We start from the raw sequence: 22,722 nt of genomic DNA on the forward strand, positions 1-22,722 counted from the left end.
GCATGGGAAAATAAAATTCACTTTGCAGTGGAGATTCTTAACCCAAATCCCTGATCTCCTAGCAGGGGTGTCCAACTTTTTGGCATCTCTGGGCCACATTGGAAGAAGAAGTGTTGTCTTGAGCCATACATTAAATACATTGTGACATGTAATGACAAAAATGTATCTCGTAATGTTTTAAGTAAATTTATGATTTTTGTGTTTGGCCACATTCACAGCCATCCTGGGCTGCATGCAGCCCCCAGACACAGGTTGGACACCCTTGTTGGAGGATGAATGGAAGTGTTTTAGAGAGTCCATGTACCCCTTGTAATTGGATATGCCTTTTGGTACATGAATATACTTCTTTGTGAAAAAAGCTGCTAACTTTCAGTAGATTTTAACAACAGTATATGACCCAAAAGAATATTTCGTGAAGAAGTATGTGGTACCTGCTTGATATTTGACTTTTTAATTTGAGAGAGACAAATATATTTAAAACAAGGATAAATGCTTATCCTTTTATTGGATCTTCTTGGCTTTTTCTAGATTATTGCTGTCCAATAGAACTTGATGCAATGATGGACATTCTCTATATCTGTGCTGTCCAATAGGGTAACCACTAGTCACATGTAATAATTAAGCATGTGAAATATAGCTAGTGGAACTACAGAACTGAATACTTTTATTTTAGATAATTTAAATTAAATTAAATTTAAATAGCCATATGTGGCTAGTTAGCTACCATACTAGACAGCATAGGTCTAGGTTTAAATTTAAAATAGTCTATGAAGTCAATCATGTGTCTAAATTGCTCAGTGGTGAGAACCATGTCTAATTTGTTTTGTATACCTAGCATATGATTCAGAATTGGTAGTCAATAAATGTTGGAAGAAAAGAAAAGAGGGAGTTCTGGCCAAGATGGAGGCATATGTAGATATGCTTTGCCTCTTTGCACAACGAAAAGAAGGAAACAACCAATTTAAAAAACAACAACCACCAGAACTGCCAGAAAATTGAAGAACTGTATGGAAGTCTGATAACCAAGGATTTAAAGAAGAAACATTCACCCAGATGGGTCGGAGGGACAGAGACAGGCAGCTGGGACAGAGAGGACACATGGCAACACAATGGCTCATGGACCAGGTGGTCCCATATTTGCATACAGATAAACTGGAAGAACAAATGGGGAGCAAGACAGACTGCATAACCCCTGATTCCAGTGTAGGGAAAATAGCACCTCAGAACCCTTAGCTGTAAAAACCCATGATGCTTGTGGCAGCAGGAGAAACTGACAGTCTTTTGAAAGTGGGCCAAGAGCCAAGCAAGTGGCATTGGTCCCTCTCTGACCCCTCCCCCACAAACACTGCCACAATTCAGTGACCTGGGTTGCTCTGCCCTGGTAAATACCTAAGGCTCGGCCCCTTACAATGTAACAGATGTGTTGAGACAAAGAAATAAGGCCCAAATGAAAGAACAGATCAAAACTTCAGAAAAAGAACCTAAGCAATGAGGAGATACCCAACCTATCAGATGCAGACTTCAAAACACTGGTAATGAGGATGCTCACAGCAATAATTGAGTATGGTCACAAAATGAAGAAGTGAAGGCTATGCAAAGTAAAATAAAGAAAAATATACAGGGAACCAATAGTGAAGGGAAGGAAACCGGGACTCAAATCAACGATTTGGAACAAAAGGAAGAAATAAACATTTGACTGGAACAGAATTAAGAAAGAATAATTCAAAAAAGTAAGGAGACACTTAGGAACCTCTGGAACAACTTTAAACATTCCAACATCTGAATCATAGGTGTGCCAGAGGGTGAAGAGGAAGAGCAAGAAATTGAAATCTTATTTGAAAAAATAATGAAAGAAATTTTCCCCAAGCTTGTAAAGGAAATGGACATACAAGTCTAGGAAGCTCAGAGAATCCCAAACAAGTTGGACCCAAAGAGGAACACACCAAGACACATCATAATTAAGTTGCCCAAGATTAAAGATAAGGAGAGGATCTGAAAAGCAGCAAGAGAAAAAGAGACCGTTACCTACAAAGGAGTTCCCATAAGACTATCAGCTGATTTCTCAAAAGAAACCTTGTAGGCAAGAAGAAGCTGGAAAGAAGTATTTCAAGTCAAGAAAGGCAAGGACCTACATCCAAGATTACTCTATCCAGTAAAGCTATCATTTAGAATGGAAGGGCAGATAAAGTGCTTCTCAGATAAGGTCAAGTTTAAGGAGTTCATCATCACCAAGCCCTTATTATATGAAATGTTAAAGGAACTTATTAAGAAAAAGAAGATAAAAAACATGAACAGTAAAATGGTAACAAACTCACAACTAGCAACAACTGAACCTTTAAAAAATACAAAAAGAAAAACAAACTAAGCAAACAACTAGGACAGGAACAGAATGATAGAAATGGAGATTACATGGAGGGTTATTAGCAGGGATATTAGAGGGGGAGAATGGGGGGAAAAGTACAGGGAATAAGAAGCATAAATGGTAGATACAAAATAGACAGGGGTAGGTTAAGAGTAGTACAGGAATGGAGAAACCAAAGAACTTATATGCACAACCCTTGGACATGAACTAAGGGAGCAGGGAATGCTGGAGGGAATGCAGGTACTGTGCAGAGGGGGAATAAAGGAGGAGAATAGTAAAAAAAGAATCTGCTTAAGTTTCTATTTTTTAATTTTTATCAACTTTTACAGAGAGAGGAAGGGAGAGAAAGAGAAACATTGATGTGAGAGAGAAACATCAATCAGTTGTCTCTGATACTTACCCCAACCAGGAACCAAACCTACAACCCAGGAATATGCCCCAACTGGAAGTTGAACCCACAACCTTTTGGTCTATGACAATCCAACCAAGCCACACCAGCCAGGGCTTAAGCTTTTTATGACACATAAATCAGGTGTCCTTATGGTCATGCATCTGGAATGGTTTTACCCTACTCAGATAGCTTCAGTATATAAATGTGAACTGTGACAATACTGGAGAGACTTGGATGCTTAGAAAAAAGTATTTTGCACTATTGGAACCCACAGGGCATTTATTTGCGGATGCCAGATGATTTAGTCCTAGCAAATGGTTTGCCAAAGGGGTTACACTGCAGTTTCAGTACAGTGAAAAGTACATTTGGATGGCTTCTGAACAAAGATCAAATCCAAGCACTGCCAAGAAGACACAGTTTAAAGATGAAGCCAAGGATATGACTGTCAAATCCTCTGTTAAATCAAGGTGGTGCCTCAGAGTACCTTCAGTCACATAAAAGTTCCTTTAAAGAGATTAAGGGTGTCTTACAGATCCTCTCTATTAAACAACAGAGAAAAGTTTGTCTATGAGATTTGTGAATATGGCTTTTGTCTAAAGGAGTGAAGTCCATGAAGATTCATAGAAGTCCCACAAACTTTGTAATGAGTTATAATATGCAAAATATCACCAGTGTAACTAAGGGGGACAGAGACATTACAGAACAAGGAGAGAACTTTGAACTGGAATTCTACTGTCAGAAACAGACTCATAGAACTTCTTAGCTGTTACTACTTAGCTGTTAAATAGGTGTTACCTTTCATGAAAATTCTGTAGGATTTATGTTCCTGAAACTGTATGCTTGCTCAGCTTTTTCTTCTTCTCTCCCTTACATATAGGTTTTCCCTGACAGCATTCCTTCAACAAGTCACAGGCTCCACTTCTAAAGAACCAAGACGGCTACTGAATCTCCCTAAAACTCAAATACTCCAATAAGCCATGCCTCATATGGTTGCCATAAAAGATAAATGGCATTTTGTGTGTTTCAAAGTATTTTATTAAAATATTTACTACTGTCCTTGGTTTTCCACCAGGAAAAGCCACATACTCAATCTTCTCTAGTAAAATAAACTGCTGTCAAGTCTAGTCTATGAACTCAGATGATCGGATGATACAATTTGCTTTAGGGAAAAGTGACTTTCAGGCTCAAGCTATTACCATAGTTTATCCTTTGAGGCAGGAAAACCACTGTGGTTCCTTATATGCCTCGGGACCTAAAGATTTTTATAAAATGGGAGCCTACAGAAAGTTATTTTATTGCTGTGAAGTATTACTATTGAGTCTTCAGCAGCAATTTTTGTGGCTCTTGCTAACACATATGAGTGTTCAAACATTCGGAGGGGCCTCAAGGAAGGGTGGAGAGAGGGTAGAGTGGTAACCTTTCTCTCCTCCATGGGCTTCATAGCTAGAAAGTTCTACTATATGGGCAGGATCATTGAAGAAGCCCAGGAGTGAGTCCCACATGCCTGATTTGCATGCATGACTGCTCTATTATGTCTTGACAAAGTTTTCATCCAGAGGAGAGACATCCAGGAGTTGTATGTAAGTGTGTGTGTTTGAAAGAGTGGAGCAGAGAAGACAATTTAGCATTTCAAGAGCATCAACTTCAACTCTGAGACACAGGCCCAGAGCAAGTATGCAGAAAGCCAGGGACTATAAATAAGGCACTCTTTCTTGGAAGCCTTACTACTCTAAATCAGTGGCAGACTAACAGATAAAAGCTTAAGGGTAGGAAAGGGGAGGAGGTGGTGGTACACAGAGAAGATGCCATTTCAAATGGAAAAAAGAGAACCCAGAATGCTAAACCTTTTGCTAATTGTGGAAGGAAATGTTTATTACCAGAGTTGTTCTTCAGAGAGAATAATCACCAAAATCTTCAGATCAGACAAGTTTACAGTACATCTCAGACATCCACCTCACCATACCCCCCTGATTCCCCTTCTCCATCATGATCCCACACCCCTCACATGTACAAACAATCAACTAGAGTACTGTGTTTCAAACTTTTCACTTAATGCAATGGGTCATAAGTAGTATTTTTGTAGTAAAGTAGGATAGAATAAAAAATTTCAGAGTTCATTACACATATTAAAGATAAATGCTATGGGTCTCAGTAAAAAATATTTTGAAAACCCATAGGTAATAGTCTTGTCTAGCTAATTATTTCTTTTCTCAAAATGAAGATATCTGACTATCTAAGAAAGGCTTCTGGGGGTAGTGGTAGAAGCCTTTGTTTTGTTCAGAACATGGACAGACATTCTAGCTCATGAAATGTCAAGCAAGGACCGAGTTTCCTAAACCGTTCATGGCCATCCTCTTTGCAAGGATGCAATTGAAAGAGCCTTTAGATTAAGTTCCAGGTTCTCCACTATGTGGTATTGACTAGGGAAGCCACTTTCCTTTCCTGAGCTCCAGTTTTCTCATCTGTAAAAGGGAGCGAGAGTAGTGGGAAGAACAGTACATGTTTTCAAATCACGTTCCTTCAGAACATTCCCCCACCTTCAACCTCTAGTTGGAATTGTATTCATGCAAATCAACTTGCCTCCCTCCTCCTTCAACTAGTAATAAACATTTAGCATGGCACATCACTGTAAACCTCACTAGCTTCTTACAATTTCATTGCTTCTTTAAGTCCTCAGTGCAACACCATCAGATAGGTAACAGCCAGGGACTAGAATGTAAACTGGGGAGGACAGTGACTCTTTGATGCCTTGGTCATGACTGCACTCTCAGGTCAGAGAATGAAGTGAATTATCAGTTACAAGATAAACAAGGATTGAACCGTTCTGACCATAAATCCTATGTAATTTCACAGCTACCTGTTTGTCTTCATGCCTTTGTACAACCAACCTGAAAAGCCCTTCCCTTCCTCCTAGTCCCATTTCTGTTTTAAAAGTTACTTCCACCCTGGCTGGCGTAGCTCAGTGGATTGAGCGTGGGCTGCGAACCAAAGCATCGCAGGTTCGATTCCCAGTCAGGGCACATACCTGGGTTGCAGGCCACGTCCCCAGTGGAGGCCATGTGAGAGGCAACCACACATTGATGTTTCTCTCTCTCTCTTTCTCCCTCCCTTCCCCTCTCTAAAAATAAATGAATAAAATCTTTAAAAATAAAACATAAAAAAAGTTATTTCCAAGCCTAGCTCCTCTAGATTAGCTTTTCTAATCCTGAAACTGTGTTCACATTGAAATCCTCTGTTTACATATTTGAATTAGCACTCATCTTATACTGCTTTGGATTTTGAGAAGTCATTTCAGGTGTGTATGATGTTCTATATTCCCAACTAGACATCAAACTCCTCAGGGACAATAGTTGGGTTTTGTTTCCACTTACTTCCCCAGTGAAACTAACGAGGCATTCCTCCACTGGGCATCCCTCAAAAGTGTTCTTCGCCTCAAAACTTGAGTCTACACATTACTGATCTGTTGGAGCAGTTCTGCCAGTGTCAAAATGAGACACCCATCTCCCTTAGTGAAAGTTGTACTTACAGAAACAGATACTGTATTTAAGATTCAAAAAAGCTGCCCAAATAAAGATGCAACTGGTACATAGTTCATGGCAGTAAACCAGTGGTATAATTTAAAAAATTCTGGCCCATTATGGCAAAACTGAGAATAACAGGATTTAAGAAACAGAGATACTTAGAAAATAAAATTGCAGCAGTGTGTACTGAGAATGGTAGAAGCAAGCCTTTAATTGAACAGCTGTAGAATGATATTTTAATACAGTGAGTTAAATAGCAGAGAGAGAGAGAGAGAGAGAGAGAGAGAGAGAGAGAGAGAGAGAGCACGCGAGAGCAGAGACTGTGAGAAAAAAACACTTCCAAAATACAGCCCTTACATGAACATCATGAGACTGTAAGTGGCAGGCTGCAGACTACTCAGTTGAAACTTGAGGCTTCATCCTTCTGGAACATTCTCTGATTCCCTGACAGAGGATAGAACATCAGCACCCAAGGATGAAAACTTAAAACTTCAACTGAAGCTTTTCATGCAGGATTTATTTGGCCAGCTTTGCCTGTGATAGGAGGCAAAATGGTTTTGCTTCTCTCTTTGATTTTGAAAGCATCCACTTTCCATTCAGTGCCCTTGAAGTTACAGTCACCCACTGGTTACTGTCCATTATTATAATCTTCACTGGAAGAATCAAGTTCTGGGGAAAGAAGAACATGGAACTGAACTTATGGCAATTATGATTTTGAAAATGATAATCTGCAGGCCTTGTGCAATACCTGTTGTGAAAGGCTAAACCCCAATACACAGTGCCTGGTGCTACTGCTTTCTAGGTTTGATGAACATCTACTGCGTTCTTCTAAGTGAAACAGGACCCCTTCTTTTGGATAATATTTCCCATGTCACCCATGTGGTTCTAGTGGAGGTGGCTTTATCCTATCCCCTGGCCATAGGATACGATCACAAGGGCCAAGCTGAGACAATCAGATCCTTCAGAGCATTTTTCTCTGGTGGTAAAATAAGGAAGATGTGAGCCCTATAGTTAAAAATGACAAAGGTTAAGTCTCACAGAGAATACTAATCCAAGAGAATGAAATCATCAGAGAAAAGCAGAGACAAAACAGAGAAAAAGGAAGAGAAAGAGAGATCCCACCATATTTGAGCCCTTGGGCAGACTATCATACCTCTGCCCTTACATAAAATAATAAAATCTCCCTTTCGCCAAAGCTACTGCAAGATGGATTCCCGTCCTTTGCCATCAAGAGTTCTGACAAGTGGTAGGCCATCAATTAACTTTCGAATGAAATGAATTACCAAAACATATGGCAAAAGTTATTTGTAACACAAACTTGGCTTTCCTTTGGGAGCCATATTATAAATGGTAATCCCATCCCCTGAAGAGTCTACACAAGCTGTTTTAAGTCATACTGTAGTGGAACTCTAACTATGTTTGGAGGTAACTCAATACCCACTAAAAGGGGAGGATGTTTACCCCTCTGTAGTTTCTGCTATATCCCACATCTACTGCTCCCCACCCCTATCCTGGAACACAGCACTCAGGTTCATTCTATTTACAGTACAATCATCCTGGTAGTTGGCAGTATTGATCTGTAGACCCAGAGTCTAACAAAGAGGCTTATATGGATTTGGATATTTATGTGCATGTTCTGGTTTCTCTTACTGAGAGGCCTCTAGTCCAAGAACTCAGAGCTTAGAAATTCCAGGTGCAAACGCAAATTACCATTTTAATGTCTTGGCTGCTCTCAAGGATGCTGCAACTTGTCAATATAGGAGCCTACAGGGGCGTTGGCCCCTTCCCAGACCATTACTGGAGAAGGGCCTGCAGTGACAACTTTCTTTTTTCTTTCCTCCTGCACCTCAAGTCATCAGTTAGCCCCAGGGTCAAGGCAAGACTGTTTGCAGGGAGGGTACTGGTGGAGATGGTAAAGTCCCCATACTCAGAAACCTTGGGATAAGGCCAGTTCTCAGAAACCATGGGTGACTGAAGAAGAAAGTTTACACCTTTAAGGGAACTTTGCCAAAGTCATGTCTTTCTGAGCAATTTTCCAGCACCTTGCTGAGTAGATACAAGCCCAGGATGAGAAGGAAGCAGCCAAATAAAAGGTAAATTAAATGAAGTCACAGTGATTCCTCCAACCTTTCACCACACAGGAGGAGCTCTGTGCAGCAGCACCTTATTTGGCTTTATTGGCTACAGCAGACACAAGTGAGTCCTAAGGCAGGTGTTTGTGGCTTGTAAAGGGAAAGAAGGACCTACTATTCAGTGAACAGACACTATCCCAGTCATCGCCTATCCCAGGCTTGCTTATTTGCATAGAGTATTTCATGTAATCAATGTATTCACATGGCGCCTATCCAAAAGTAAGGAAAAATGCAAACACATTACTTTGCATCCCTTGCAAAAGTTGTCAATAACTGTTCTGTTGGTATTGGTCTTTGAAAGTTTTTCTAAATGTATGATAGTCATGTCATACTCAAATTCCATACAGCAAAATCAAATAGGATGTGGGATCTTTCTCACCATAAAGGATGCATCTGGAAAGTAAGGCATGGGCATTAAAGCATGAATGCCGATGTCTCCTAGAACTGTCACTCTTAAATGAAATGCTGAGCAAAAAATTGCAAATGAAAAATTAAGGCAGGCAGTAAATGGGAAACATCCTAGGCAGGATTTTCATCTCCTTCCTTGGTAAGTACACACAAAAATTCATGAAAAATCTTGAACAAGTGATGGGATTGCCTTCTACACTGAGCATTTTCTAGTTTGTGAATCTGAGGGAGGGTAGTTGGAGGGGGTATGAGTATCCTTCCACTCATCAAATTAACCAATAGCTCTGGTCCAAGCCAATGAAATACATTAAAAAGTAGTGATAGGTTAGAAAGGGAATCAATTTTAAAGTCAAGTGATTAGGACTCTATTTCAGGCAGCATGGGAGACATTTAGCCTAACCATGCTCATACAAAAATCAATTAAAACTTTTGGATGATTTTTTTTTTAATTTTGAAATCCACTTTGAATTTGCAATTAAGTGAGGACTATTCAGAGGCCAAAACTTCTGCAAAATGGGAACCTGGTCAGGAGATATCAAAGTTCACCTTTCATTCTGAGGACAACTGCCCAAACCAAGCTTTGATATCCATGGACTCATTGAAGACTCAAGTACAGAAGACAACCTCTAGGGACCATTCAAGAGCAGCAGTTTCAGAGGAGACCTCCCACCTTTCTTCAACCCCACATAGAGCTATTACACCAAAGCGCTGCACATTCAAAATAAAGAGTGAACTAAAAAAAATCCACCCCATGTGTCAGCACTGTGAAGAAAAAATTTTGTCTTATTCCTTAGCACAAAGTGGAAGATGAAAATACCCTCCTATGAGAATTCATAACCACATTATTATTGCTATTATATTATTACTAAAAATCTCATTAGTACAATAATAATAATTAAAACCATAGTGATAACAGTTTCACAAACAGTCTGCCCAAAATGTAGAAGTCTAACAAGATCAATTGTTGACAAGGATATTTAGCAGTGGAGACACACATTGGTGGAAAAAGGTTAAACTGGTACAATGTCTTTAGTAAATAATTTCGCATTACTGAGCAATGGCAAAGTTATACATGAACTGTGATCCAGAAATTCCACTCCTAGGTATTTATTCTAGAGAAATTCCTGCACATTGTTTCAGAGAAATGGACAAGGATCCCCAACAACACTGTTCATAATAACATAAACCTAGCAACAATCCAAATGCACATCAAGAGTAGCATGAATAAACGATGGCATATTTATACAATGGTATTCTATATAGTAATGTAAATAAGCAAACTATAACCACACCCAAAAATATCAACAAATCTCAAGAATGTAATGTTGAATGAGAAAAGTAAGTTGCAGAAGAATATGGTCAGTATGAGTACATTTATACAAAGATCACATGTATGCAAATGTAAATAATGTACTGTTAGACATATAAACATATTCAGAAATACTATAAAGAAAGTCAGAGGAATAATAAACCAAAAGTGAGGATATTTCTTACCTCTGAGGAAATAGAAGGGATGGAATCCAGCAGGGGCATAGCAAGCAAGGACTTCAAGGTAATTCATATACATATTTGGCAATGTTCTTTTTATTAAACTGGCTAGTAAGAACAAAGGTATTTGCTGCTTTTTGAATTAGTTTATCCATATTATATAAATATTCTTTTGTTTTATTCAATGTTTAATTATTTTTTTCTTTATAATCATTTTTATTTTAATTGTTCAAGTAAAGTTTTTTGCCTTTTATTGTAATTAAATTTTTTTTCAACCAGAGCAATTACATTTCACGCAAAAAGTTTGTTAAGTTGGTTTCTCATTTGTTTGCAATTATAAGAACTTGTTTATCCTAGAAGTTCTTAAGAATGACTATTTGGGCCTCTACTAATAGGTATGTTTTGCCAATAAAATTTGAGAGTTTTAGATCTGGAAATGTTCTCAAGAGATAATATGATGCAGACACCTGCTTCAAAGACTGAGAGTGTCCCAATGAAAACTTGAAGTCTGGAGACAAAGCCATCCCAGCCTACTCTTAAGCAGCTCTTAATATTTTATCTCTGGGATGGCCTCAATTTCTTTTTTCTTAAAGTCCACCTAAAATCTTTCTTGCTTTAGTGTGTATGCCTATATCCTACTGGTTGCCACTACAATGTTCAGGAGAAACTTTCTGTGTGGGTCAGATAAACTTGGGAAAGGGCTGATGAGAATCTATCAAGCTGGACAGAGAAGGCTACTTGAGGCTCAGGAAACAAAATTTGGTCAAATGGAAGCAAAGCCTAGTCCATGAAGTTATCCAAACAGACACTAGAACTTCCCATCTCTGGGATGGAAAGTTGGAATTCTGAATGTAGACTGCCTAGGGGAAAAAATCCATGAAGTGCTGATCACTATGGCATAATGAGAAGCAATTTGAAGTCCGAGGAAGAACTAAAAGAGGAAGGCTTACAAATTAAATCCATAAAATGTATTTTCCCAAACAGGTTAGAAAAACTTTAAAAGATCAGTAAAAGATCAGAAATAGACAGTCTTATATATTGCTTACAGATGTGCAATTGGGAAGACTCTGGAAAGCAAACTGGCAATATGTATGAAAATCCTTACAAATACACGTGCATCTTGAGCCAGACACTACCAGAATTCATCCTAAGGAAACAATGACAGAAATGTGAATTAACAAAGATGTTTGTTGTAATGGTGTTCATATTAACCAAAAGTTTAAAATAGTCTAATGTCCATTAAGAGGGGACTAGCTAAATAAATTGTGATATAGCTATTATCAGTGATGATATAAATAGTAATGAAATGATAATGATATGCAGACTAAAGCAGGAAGGTGCTAATGTCTATAAGTTTGAAGTGTATTTTAAAAAATAGATGTATCGATAGATGGATAGAAGGATAGATAGATATGTAATGAAGCATGCATATTTAATATGTAATTTAATTGTAGGATTAAGTTGGTACATATGATTGTTTAGCATAAAAATTATTTCAACTTGTCAGTGCATTTGAAATTTTGCCAACATCTCGCTTGCCAAAATATTAATTAGATAGCAAATATGTCCACCACAAAATTAAAGTTAAAAATACAAAAAAGCAGATTGCCCCAAATTAGATGGAAAATAACAGTGTTTTCAGTATGTGAATGTTTATATAGACTAGAGCATAAAAAGATAAACAGCAATATTAAGTCATCATATTTGGATGGTAGGTTATTTTCCTTTTTCATTTCAGATTTTTTTCAATGGCCTCGTGTTACTTTCCCAATTATTTAATAAAGTTATTTTGAAAAAAAATAGAGACAAAAACTAGAGTATAAAGAATGAAAAGCAGAAAAGGGGTGATTTGACAGTGGGGTAGAGAGCTTAAGCTCAAAGCCCAGGAAGGTTGTGCTGCCACTGCTGCTGCTGCTGTGTACGCAGGCTTTCAGGACCCCAGCCCTAAATGCAGTCATGCCTTCTATGAAATCTGACAACTTCTGAGATTGTCTGCTACTCTCACAGCCGTATGGGAGAACTACTGACTGAGTCAGTGGCATGACTGAGGCAACATCTTGTTCATCCTGTCATGTTACAAACTGCCCAGGTCCCACATAGTTTAATATAAATGAGGAATTTCAAAGTGACAAGAAGATAAAGATGAATTTTATACTACTTGAGAAGCTGTGCAAATGTTTAAACAGACTAAAACTAGAATGTCTCAACTCCTGCATGCTTCTGTCACCTCCATGAGATAAACTATCATCAAATGAGAAAAAGCCACACATTAGGAAGAGGGGCTTGAAACAAGAGTGGTGAGCTCTCAGCTGACTGCTTTATCTGAGTTCGAATTTCCAGATTCAGGGAAACTAGCTCTTAGAGTCTGAAAGAATGTAGCAGGTAGACTGCAGAATTATACCTCATAATCACTGAAAAGCTACAGGAAACAAAAGAAGTGTCAAAGACTAAGGATGGACAAGTTTTACATGGGTAAAAATATGGAGTATAGATCTTGGACATGAGAAACTTCAGCTCTATCCTCAGCTTTATTGCAGAACATATTTAAACAGAAAAAGAAGAATTATTTTAAATGGTGATAATTTGGGATCAGCATTGGTTTAAATGCTGATTAAGCATTTAATCCAATGCTTAATCCAGAACAACTGGGGCCAAATTAATCTCATTTCCTTGGTTTAGTCAAAAGAATGCATCCTCTGACACAGCTTGTTTGCATAAAGGGCTATATACCTTCATCTGATATCCCTGTGACTAGGTGATGATACTTTAAAAGTTTGTAAATATCCTAAAGAAATATCGATTTATATATGGTGTTTGCAAAAGCAGTGACTTTTTAACTTTTTTGTTAATCACAACCCACAGTAAGAAAAAACTGCATCTTTTGGCTCAGTAGGCACATACATCTACATGAGTGAGAAATAAGTTTCACAGAACAGGACTTAAGGTGTGATGTCCTCTCACATTTTCTATTCTATTCCACTGCAGTTTTGAAAAAGTCCTGGTCATGACCTACGAAATGGATTTCACAACCGATTCATGGGTAACACTCTCTCAGGAGTTGGGCTGTGGGGTGCGTATAGTTGTAGGAGTAAAAGAACTAAGAAATTTGAAGAAGATACAAACCTGGAGAGAACAGTTTAGTTTTGTTCCTTCTAAAGCAGACCCTGAGATGAGGGCTTGGGTACAGGTAAGTCATTTGGGAGGTGATACTGGGAAGCATAGTGAGAAAGTAAAGGAAGTGAGAAAGGAAAAACAGAAAAGTCCATAAAGCTGTGATAACAAGCAGACTACTTCTGGGGGCAACCAGGACTCCTTCACACTGAAGAACCTCTGGGGAACATGGAAGCCCAGGTATTTACCCACTGATTCCTGCCCCTTCTTAGCTGAGGGCCCCAGAGGTGTTATGTCTTACTGATCCAGAACTTCCTGCTGAGCAAGCTCCCACAACACTGGGGAAATCCTGCAGGCAAAACCTCTGAGACACAGGGACATTTGAGGTGAAAAGCTGTCAGCATGAGTGGGAACTGTACACCTCAATGCAGGAGAACATGTAGATGACTGAGGGAAGATGGGGCAGGGCAGCAACAGGGTGGCTACAAATGGGCAGGAATCACAGACGGAATCATCAGAGGCAGTGGCTGGTTAGAAATCTACAAGGAGGGATTTAATAGAGATTATAAATGTGAATGGTTTTTTTAAGATTTATTTTATTTTATTTTTAGGCAGAGGAGAAGGGAGGGAGAAACAGAGAGAAACAATGTCTGATTGCCTCTCGTGCATTCCCTACTGGGGACCTGGCCCATAACCCAGGCATGTGTCCTGACTGGGAATCAAACTAGTGACCTTTTGGTTCACAGGCTGGCACTCAATCCACTTAGCAACACCAGTCAGGGCTATAAACATGAATTCTTGTACTTCTCTTCCTACATGAAGCTGTACAAACACAGTATAGATGAACCTGCCCTGGCAGACTTGGGAGACAGTGGTCAGGCAGTTGCCCACATTGAGAGCTGGCAGGTGAAGTGCCTTCTAAAGAGAGGAAAGCAACAGTGACAAGCAAGAGGACAGAGGCTAAACCACAGAAGGCTAATATCCTGAACCAACCAGACTGTGAGAACCACCAGGCTATTTAGGCCAATTCTTGGGTCCACACTTTGAGAGTGACACAGACATACTGAAAGATGCTAGAAAGTTAAAAAAAAAAGTGACCAACATGGGCTAGCTTTGATAACAAGTAAATAAGTAAACAAATAACTAAAAAGTTCATTGAATAGGGAGGAAACTTCAGATTTATACTCTGAAGAAAATTAGACTTTAGGGATATAGAATCCCTATGCTCTGATTTCTCATGGATGAGAGACTTGCTCTGTATACCATAATTCAAGTGAAAAATAGGGACAATGTCTGGAAGTTATCCAGAGACTGGCCTCAGCCCAACATGAGGCAGGATTTTTCTAAGGCTCTGAGACCATCTTGAGACACCATCAAAGCTCCCCAAGCCTGGAAGTGTTCCCACAAGGCTAATGGATGCTGGCAGGGGAAGTTAGATTGGGGCTTTTTCCACTGAGGAGTAAGGTGGTATTTTAAGGTCCTTTGCAAGGTTAAGGTTCTCTGAAGTTATAATACCAAATAATGACTCACACAGACCCAAGATTAACTTTTAGGTCACTGAAAGTCAATATTTCAGTGACATAAAATATTTCAGAGGAGGAAGGGATGGAAAAAGACTCAAACTAAGACAGAGATAAAAAGGCAGAGTGATGAACACCTACAGAAGATAATTTCATCAGCCCAGGGGGTTGAAGGGAGTGCAATCCACTATTGGTTACAAACTTGGGCTCTTGCCTCTTCCCTTATGCAAAAGAAAGGTGGGAAAGGTAGAGAAGAAGAAGCCTTAAAGTATAATCATTTCATATGTCTCAGATTCAATGTAAAAAGAGAGAAATACAAAAGGTTTTGGTGCTGCCATTTAGAAAATAAGCTATACACACACACATATATTGTTGGAGACTTAGAGGACAGACATGCAGAAGAACTATAAATCCAGATGTGCCCTGGCATGTTAGAAACATGCACAGTAAATATTAAACAAGCAAGTAACCCGGGGTGGGGGCCAAGATCATGGCATAATTATTGTTATGATTTTCAGCTGTGGCAAATTCCTCTTTTTAAGTAGGATTTTGCAGCACTAATGGTACAAAGATTACACAGGTGTCAGGAAGTAAAAGTACCCTGGAGATGAAGATGAAAGAACTTTAAGAGGAAAATGAATTTTTAAGATGGATGAGAGAGGTGACTTGTTGCATAATGAACGACATTAGTAGGATATTAAGTTCTGAGGCCCCAGTAAAAAATCAGGGATCATACCATATGCCAATTGCCTCTTCTTCTGCACTTTTCCCAGTCAGCTCACCACCAGAGTCATCCCTCTTCTGTACACTTTCTATAAATATTTCTTTTAAAGAAAAGTGCACAGTTCAATGAATTGTCACAAACTGAACACACCCATGTAACAGCACTCAGATCAAGAAACAGAACATGACAAGAATTGTGCCACTATCCTGACTTCTAATGCCATCACAAGTTGATTTTCTTTCATGTACTTAAAAGGTATGGAAATAGCCCTGGCTGGTGTGGCTCAGTGGATTGAGCACCTGCCTGCAAACTGAAAGGTCCCTGGTTCAATTCCTGGTAAAGGCACATGCCTGGGTTGTGGGCCAGGTCCCTGGTTGGGGGAGTGCAAGAGGCAACTGATTGATGTCTATTGCACATGGATGTTTCTCTCCCTCCCTTCCCCCCTCTCTAAAAATAAATTCATTAAATATCTTTTTAAATGATGTGGAAAGAAAAGAGTAAGCAAATTAAAAACTCAGTGTTATCTTTAGTTGTGAGTGGACTAAAAATGCAGTGCGGTATCTTCAGAGGTGAGGTTCTGTGAACAACACAGTGCCCTTCTAGAAGAGTAGGAGTGGAATGATGGAGAGAGTGCTAGGAAGCCTCCTCCAGCTCTGCCACCATGTAACTGTATGACTGTGGCCAGCCACACCATCTCTCAGAGCCATCATTTCTTCCTGTCTAAATGTGGAGTTGGTGCATTCTACTGGAGATTTTTTAATGAAGACACAGAGTGTATCAGAAGGGAAAACTTGATTTCATGAGTGTGAGCAGGACACAGATGAGGAAGAAGATTGAACCGATAAATGACAGACTGGCTGACAAAAGGAGCTGTATCAGAACCAGGACTGGGTGCTCTAATTGAAAAGAGCATGGTTCCACTTTATACTTCAAACTAGATTTGTATTTCTGCAGTGTTTTTATGAGCTAATGATGAATTACATGTCAACATTGTTGGTTTACAAGAGAAGACTTCAAAAGAGCCTATTAAATGGGGGTATTTGGCTTTGTTGATGTTTTAAACAGAGTTTGGATATTAACACAAATGTTTCCCGAGCCTCAGCTATCACTAGATTTAAGCTGCAGTCAATTTCAGATGTCTGCTCAAAATAGGAATGTGTGGGTGGTTTATCTGTGATTAGAAATAGCTTGGGTGGAGTAGGAAGCTAATCCAATCACCTGAGCTAGGGCCACCTAGTATATGACCTAGTCCATGGGTCTGCTGCTGAAAGCTGTCATCTGACCACAGTTGAAAAGAAGCCACACAGTTCCTCACAGTTCACCCTTTTATTGACAAGTCGAAATAACTTCACTAATGCTTTGAAACTGTTTTAATGTTTGATGATGTTAATACAAGTGCCCAAACAAAAGCAATTAATTGAAACCTTCCAAAAGCCTCATCTGCATGAAAGATCATGTTTTACTGAATCTCCCCCAATTCCACAATTTTGATTTCTCAAGCTCCAGATAGGATTGGTCATTCACTATTCAGATGAGCTAGCTAATAAAGCAAAAGAAGGACATAAAGCATTTGATGCATAATCACTCTGCATGGTTACAGTCCTTTAATTATTAATATAGATTTATTGGCATAATATCATGAAAAAGGCTTTGGATGAAACTGGGTTTACTTAAAGAAACAAAAGTAACTCATACCTGTATCAGATATATTATTCTTTTGAACTTTCAGAGTGAGGTCATAAAATCAGTATTTCTGACTTTTTAAATGAAAAAAATTATTAAATGAAATATTAAATCTAAATATTAAATGAAAAATTGTGATTCTTTTCTCATCCTAGTAGGCATATCTTTGGAAAGCAGAAAGTGTTTTCCAGTGATGAACATTCCAATCATTTCCCTAAATTGTAATACTTATAAAGCCTCATGCAAAAGAATTTTTACCGTCCAAAACAAAGTTAAAAGTTATTCATCAAGGTCTAACAATATACTTGGTACCATAGTCAAGAAAATATGGGAAAGAAATAAAAGAAGAAACAAAAGAGAGAAAGACAGAAACAAGGGAGCAAGGAAATCACCTATTTGATCACTCTGAAAAGATCAGGTAACATTAAAACAAACAAACAAACAAACAGGTCACAAGATTCTAGTTTTGGGTAAGATGGAGTAAACACACTCTACTTTGTCTTTGCTACTGAATGCAACTCAAAGACCTGAACAGAGTGTACTGACAGTTATTCTAAGACTCTGAAAAGTAAACATTAGCAGGCAGGCTGGAGAAGACAGAATTTGAATTGGTGGTAACTTTTACATGGGATGAACTCAAGTCAGCCCAAATACAAAAGTAGACACTGGATGCAGAGAGAGAGTTTCAGAAGCAGCTCTCTATCTGTGGCTCCGAGAGTGGGAAAGGAGACTCCTAAAGCTCAAAGAGAGTGAGAAAAATCTTCTAGTTTTCTTTGTTCTCCTTTTGCTTGTTTTCTTTTCTCCAGTCCCCAGGTTATCTTGTGGTAGCAAAGAACAGCAGTAATAGCAGTGACAACTAGAGCATTAGCTGCAGGGGCCTGCTGGCATCTAAAACTCTGGGTAAGGGGAACCTTTCTGATTGGAGAAGCTGTGGTGTCGAGAGAGTAAAGAGGAGCATCCACAACTTTTTGTCTCCTGTATTCCCCTTGCTTGGTTAATTTTTTTCTCAATTTTTTTCTATGTTGTTCGGGAACCTGTGGGACAAGATCATAAAGTCTAACATTCAAGGCATTGGAGTTCAAGGAGAGGAGAAAGAGTGCAGTGAGATATAGCTAAAGTGGCATATAGAGGGAAATTTATAGCATTGAATACTTATATTAGAAAAGAGGAAAGAACTCAAAACAATAATCTAAGCTTCTACCCTTACAAAATAAAGAACAAAAAAATGAAGCCAAAGCAAGAAGAAGGGAGCTAGAAGTCTTATTTTTACAACCATAATAATTATTGTTGTTATTGATTTTGATAGATAATGTTGATTTAAGATTTTAAACCTTTCTGTAAATTTGACTAAAATAGAAAGCAACTTATGTATGTTAAAAAAATTTTAAAGTTCAACCTTATGTATTTGAGAAACCTTCTCTTGATCACTTATCTAAAAAATTACTGTGCAAAAATCATTCTTATCTCTGGTAAATCAGTATAGAAATATTAAATGAAAAATAAAGCAACAACGGGGGGGTGGAAACAGGAGAGGGAGGTGGAGAGAGCTAGGGTGGTAGGGAGGGGTGCGGGGAAAAGGCAGAAAACTGTACTTGAACAACAATAAAAAATGTTAAAAAAAGAAAAATAAACCAAACTTATTTGCCCCCACAAAAAGAAAAAAAAAAGAAACTATGAGACAACACAGTAGAGAAAATAAATCAAACAAAAAGCTGGTTCTTTGAAAATATTCATATAATTGATACAACTCTAACAGGACTGACAAAGAAAAACAAAGAGAAGAAACAAATTACCAGGATAAGAAGGAATAAAGCAGGGGATATCATTTCATATACTATATGTACAACTCTACACACAATTTTGAGAAGTTAGACAAAGTGGACCAATTCCTTAAAAATCACAAACTACCAAAATTCACCCAGGATGAAATCAATAACCTGAATAGTCCCATAAATATTAAATAAATTAAATTTGTACTTCAAATCTCCAGGCCCAGATGATTTTACTGCTGAATTCTTCCATATATTTAAAGAAGAAATAACACCAACTCTACAAAATCTCTTCTAGAAAGTACAGGTAGAGAGTGCACGTCCCAGTTCATTTTATAAGGCCAACATTACTCTGATGCCAAAACCAGACAAAGAGATACAAGAAAATAAAACTACAGGACAATATCTGCCATAAACATAGATGCAAAAGTACCCAATGATATATTAACAGATAAAACCCCAAAATACATAAAAAGAATAATATACCAACATCAAGTGATATACATCCTGGAAATGTAAGGCTGGTTTACTATTAAAAAATCAATGAATAAAAAAATCACAGAGGCACAGAATCATGGAATAGACCAACAGCAGTAAGAGGGGAGGTGGGGACTGTTTGAAAGAGGGTGAAGGGATTAGCCAAAGAACATGTATGAAGAAGCTATGAACATAGGCAATGGTGTGGGGATTGACTATGGGACTTGGGGGAGGGCTGGGTGGAGGGGACTGAAGGGGGAAAATTGGGACAACTGTAACGACATAAATAATAATTTAAAAAAATGAATGTAATATACCACATTAACAGACTCAAGGAGAACACCCACATCATCGTATCAATTGGTATCATAAAAGCATTTGACAGAATTTAACATCCTTTTATCATAAAAACTCACAGAATACTAGGAAGAGAGAGAACTTCCTCAACCTGATAAAGAGGATCTACAAAGAGCCTACAATTAACATTATATTTCATGGTGAAAAACTGAATGCTTCTCCCCTATGGTTGAGAATAATGCAAAGACATCCACTCTCCATACTCTTTTTCAACATTATACTAGTAGGCCTAGCCAGTGCGATAAGAAACAAAAAAAGGCATGTAGATTGGAAAGGAAGGAGTAGATCTATCCCTATTCAAAAATGGCATGATTATCCTAAAGAATCTACAAAATAATTTCTGAGGTTAGCAAGGTTGCAAGATAAAAAGTCACAACACAAAAATCATTTGTATTTCTATATGCTAGTGAAGAACTATTAGAAAGCAAATTTTTTAAATTACCATTTCCAATAGCTGCAGAAAATTATATACTTAAGCATAAACTTAACAAAACGTGTACCAGATCTATATACCTGAAAACTCCAAAATGCTAATCAAAGAAATAAAAAGTGATCCCCCAAAATGAAGAGATATACTGCATCTGTGGATTGGAAGATTCAAAATAGTAAAGATCAATTCTCCCCAAATAGATCAACAGATTTACCATAATTCCAATCAGGAACCCAGCAGGTACTTTTGGTAGATACAGACAAACTTATTCTGAAATTTCTATCAAATTTATATACAAAACAACTTTGGAAAAGAAGAAAGGAGTTGGAGGAAATACTACCCAATTTTAAGACTATTTACAAAACTATAGTAATCAAAATAATGGGGTATTGATGAAGACATAAGCACAGAGATCCATAAATCAGAATAAAGAACACAGAAACAGACCTGCAAAGAAACCTGCCAATAGATTTTTGGAAAAGGTGCAAAGGTAATTCAGTGGCATTTATTATATGTCTAGTATACCTTAATAAAGCTGTTTAAAAAAAAACCCTGTGTGTTCCTCTCACAGTATATTTTTTAACTTTAGAAATTTAGGGAATGCTAAATGCATCAAGAGGGGCCTTCGAGATTCATAGAAATGGAAAAGTATTTGGGACATTGCAGCTGTTCACTGAAGCTTCTTTTTCCAACTTTAGAAGCTAGATGAAGAATGTTCTGTTACTTACTCCTTATTCCTTATGTAGTCAGAGTCCTTAGATTCTGAATTAAAAATACTCTATGAGAATATAACATACACATTTCAGAATATAAAATAATACATTAATTACAAATGAATTCAAAGAAAAAAATCAAGGTCAAAGTAAATCTCTTTGGTATTGATAGTACCAAGAAACACTAAAGCCCTTTGTTATGGGGCATGAAATGATGCAATTTGCTTGAAATGAAAGGACATTGGACACTTGTGGGCATAAGTAGGCAGTGAGAGGTTTCTTTATGAAGCCCTAAAAACCATGCTGGCTTGGAAAAGTATAGTAGGAGACACCCACGTCCACTTGAGCTTACAGTAAATGATCTGCCTCAAATTGCTAGTGGCCAGTGGTTACCTAACAGTCATGGCCAGCAATTTGTGGGTGTCTGTCACATAAAGTCCAGTGAAAGAGGCAGACAAAATGGATAGTCAGCCCTCTACAAGGAAAAGAAATGCATGCAAGTTGTTTTTTGGGGGGGGGAGTTATAACCATACCTTATATTTGCTCAGTACATTACAAATCAGTAACCTAAGAGAGCAGGTGGTGTTGTTCATGTTTAGCAGATAAAGTAGAAGTTAAACTGTCCAAGTTCATCCATCTAGTAGATGGATAATGGTGTTTACCATCTTTTTGTATAGCCTTCTTTAGTAAAATGTCTGTTAAAATATTTTGCCCACTCTTTAAATTGGGTTACTTGCCCTCTTATTATTGAGTTTAGAGAGCTCTATTATATAGTTGTATACTCTAGATAAAAGTCTTTTATCATATATGCCATTTGCAAATATTTTCTTCAGTCTGTGGTTTATCTTTCCATCCTCTTAACTATACCTTTGGAAGAATGGAAGCTTTAAATGTAGATGAAGTACAATATTTCTTTCACCTTTTATAGATCATGCTTTTGGTGTCATATCTAAGAAAGCCTTGTCTAATTCAAGCTGACAAAGATTTCCTCCCTTATTATCAAGAAGTTTTATAGTTACAGGTTTTATATTTATGTCTATGATCTATTTTAAGTTACTTTTTCTTTAATAAAGTCTTTGCCTTTGATGAAAATGAAAAAGAGAAGTATGGGGGAGTGAGGGGTGAGGGTGTTCCTAATACCAGTAAGCACTGGAAATAAACCTGGGATATTCCCAGGAATACAGATTTACTCCATTCTATGGACTTGCAATGAATCTGGGTATGCCACATTCTGTGGCTAAGCAGTCTAATATAGTTGGAGAGCTAACCTGGGGTTCAGCATTTAATCAGAATGCATGCATCAAATATCCTATGAAATTAAACTCATATTTCCAATATGCTCTTTCATGCTAGCTCTATAGTTAATTAATTGCAACCCTGACCATAAACAATTACTGCCACTCTGCATATGCATATCATTCTCTCCACCTAAAGAGGAAGAGTCTATCCACTACCACTACCACCCCAAATCTAAGCCTGCTTTGCAATTTGCTTTAACAAATAGAGTGTGACAGAGTGATGCTATGACAGTTTTGTGCCTGGACTTTAAGTGTCCTGGCAGCTTTGGCTGTCATTCCCAGGGAAGCCATCTGCATGTAAACAAGTCCATTTATTCTGTTGGAGAAAAGGACACCAT

The 22,722-nt window shown here is 38.0% G+C and overlaps 1 protein-coding gene across 2 annotated transcripts in view; it reads right to left on the minus strand.

The window, feature by feature from the left end:
- The window catches only part of SRPX (sushi repeat containing protein X-linked), an 89,104-nt gene that overhangs the window by 53,270 nt on the left and 13,112 nt on the right, over nucleotides 1-22,722 (minus strand). The gene's annotated exons all lie outside the window — the stretch shown is intronic.

Source organism: Phyllostomus hastatus, unplaced genomic scaffold (assembly GCF_019186645.2).
Source record: "Phyllostomus hastatus isolate PE091 unplaced genomic scaffold, TTU_PhHast_1.1 phas_scaffold_200, whole genome shotgun sequence".
Lineage (NCBI taxonomy): Eukaryota > Metazoa > Chordata > Mammalia > Chiroptera > Phyllostomidae > Phyllostomus > Phyllostomus hastatus.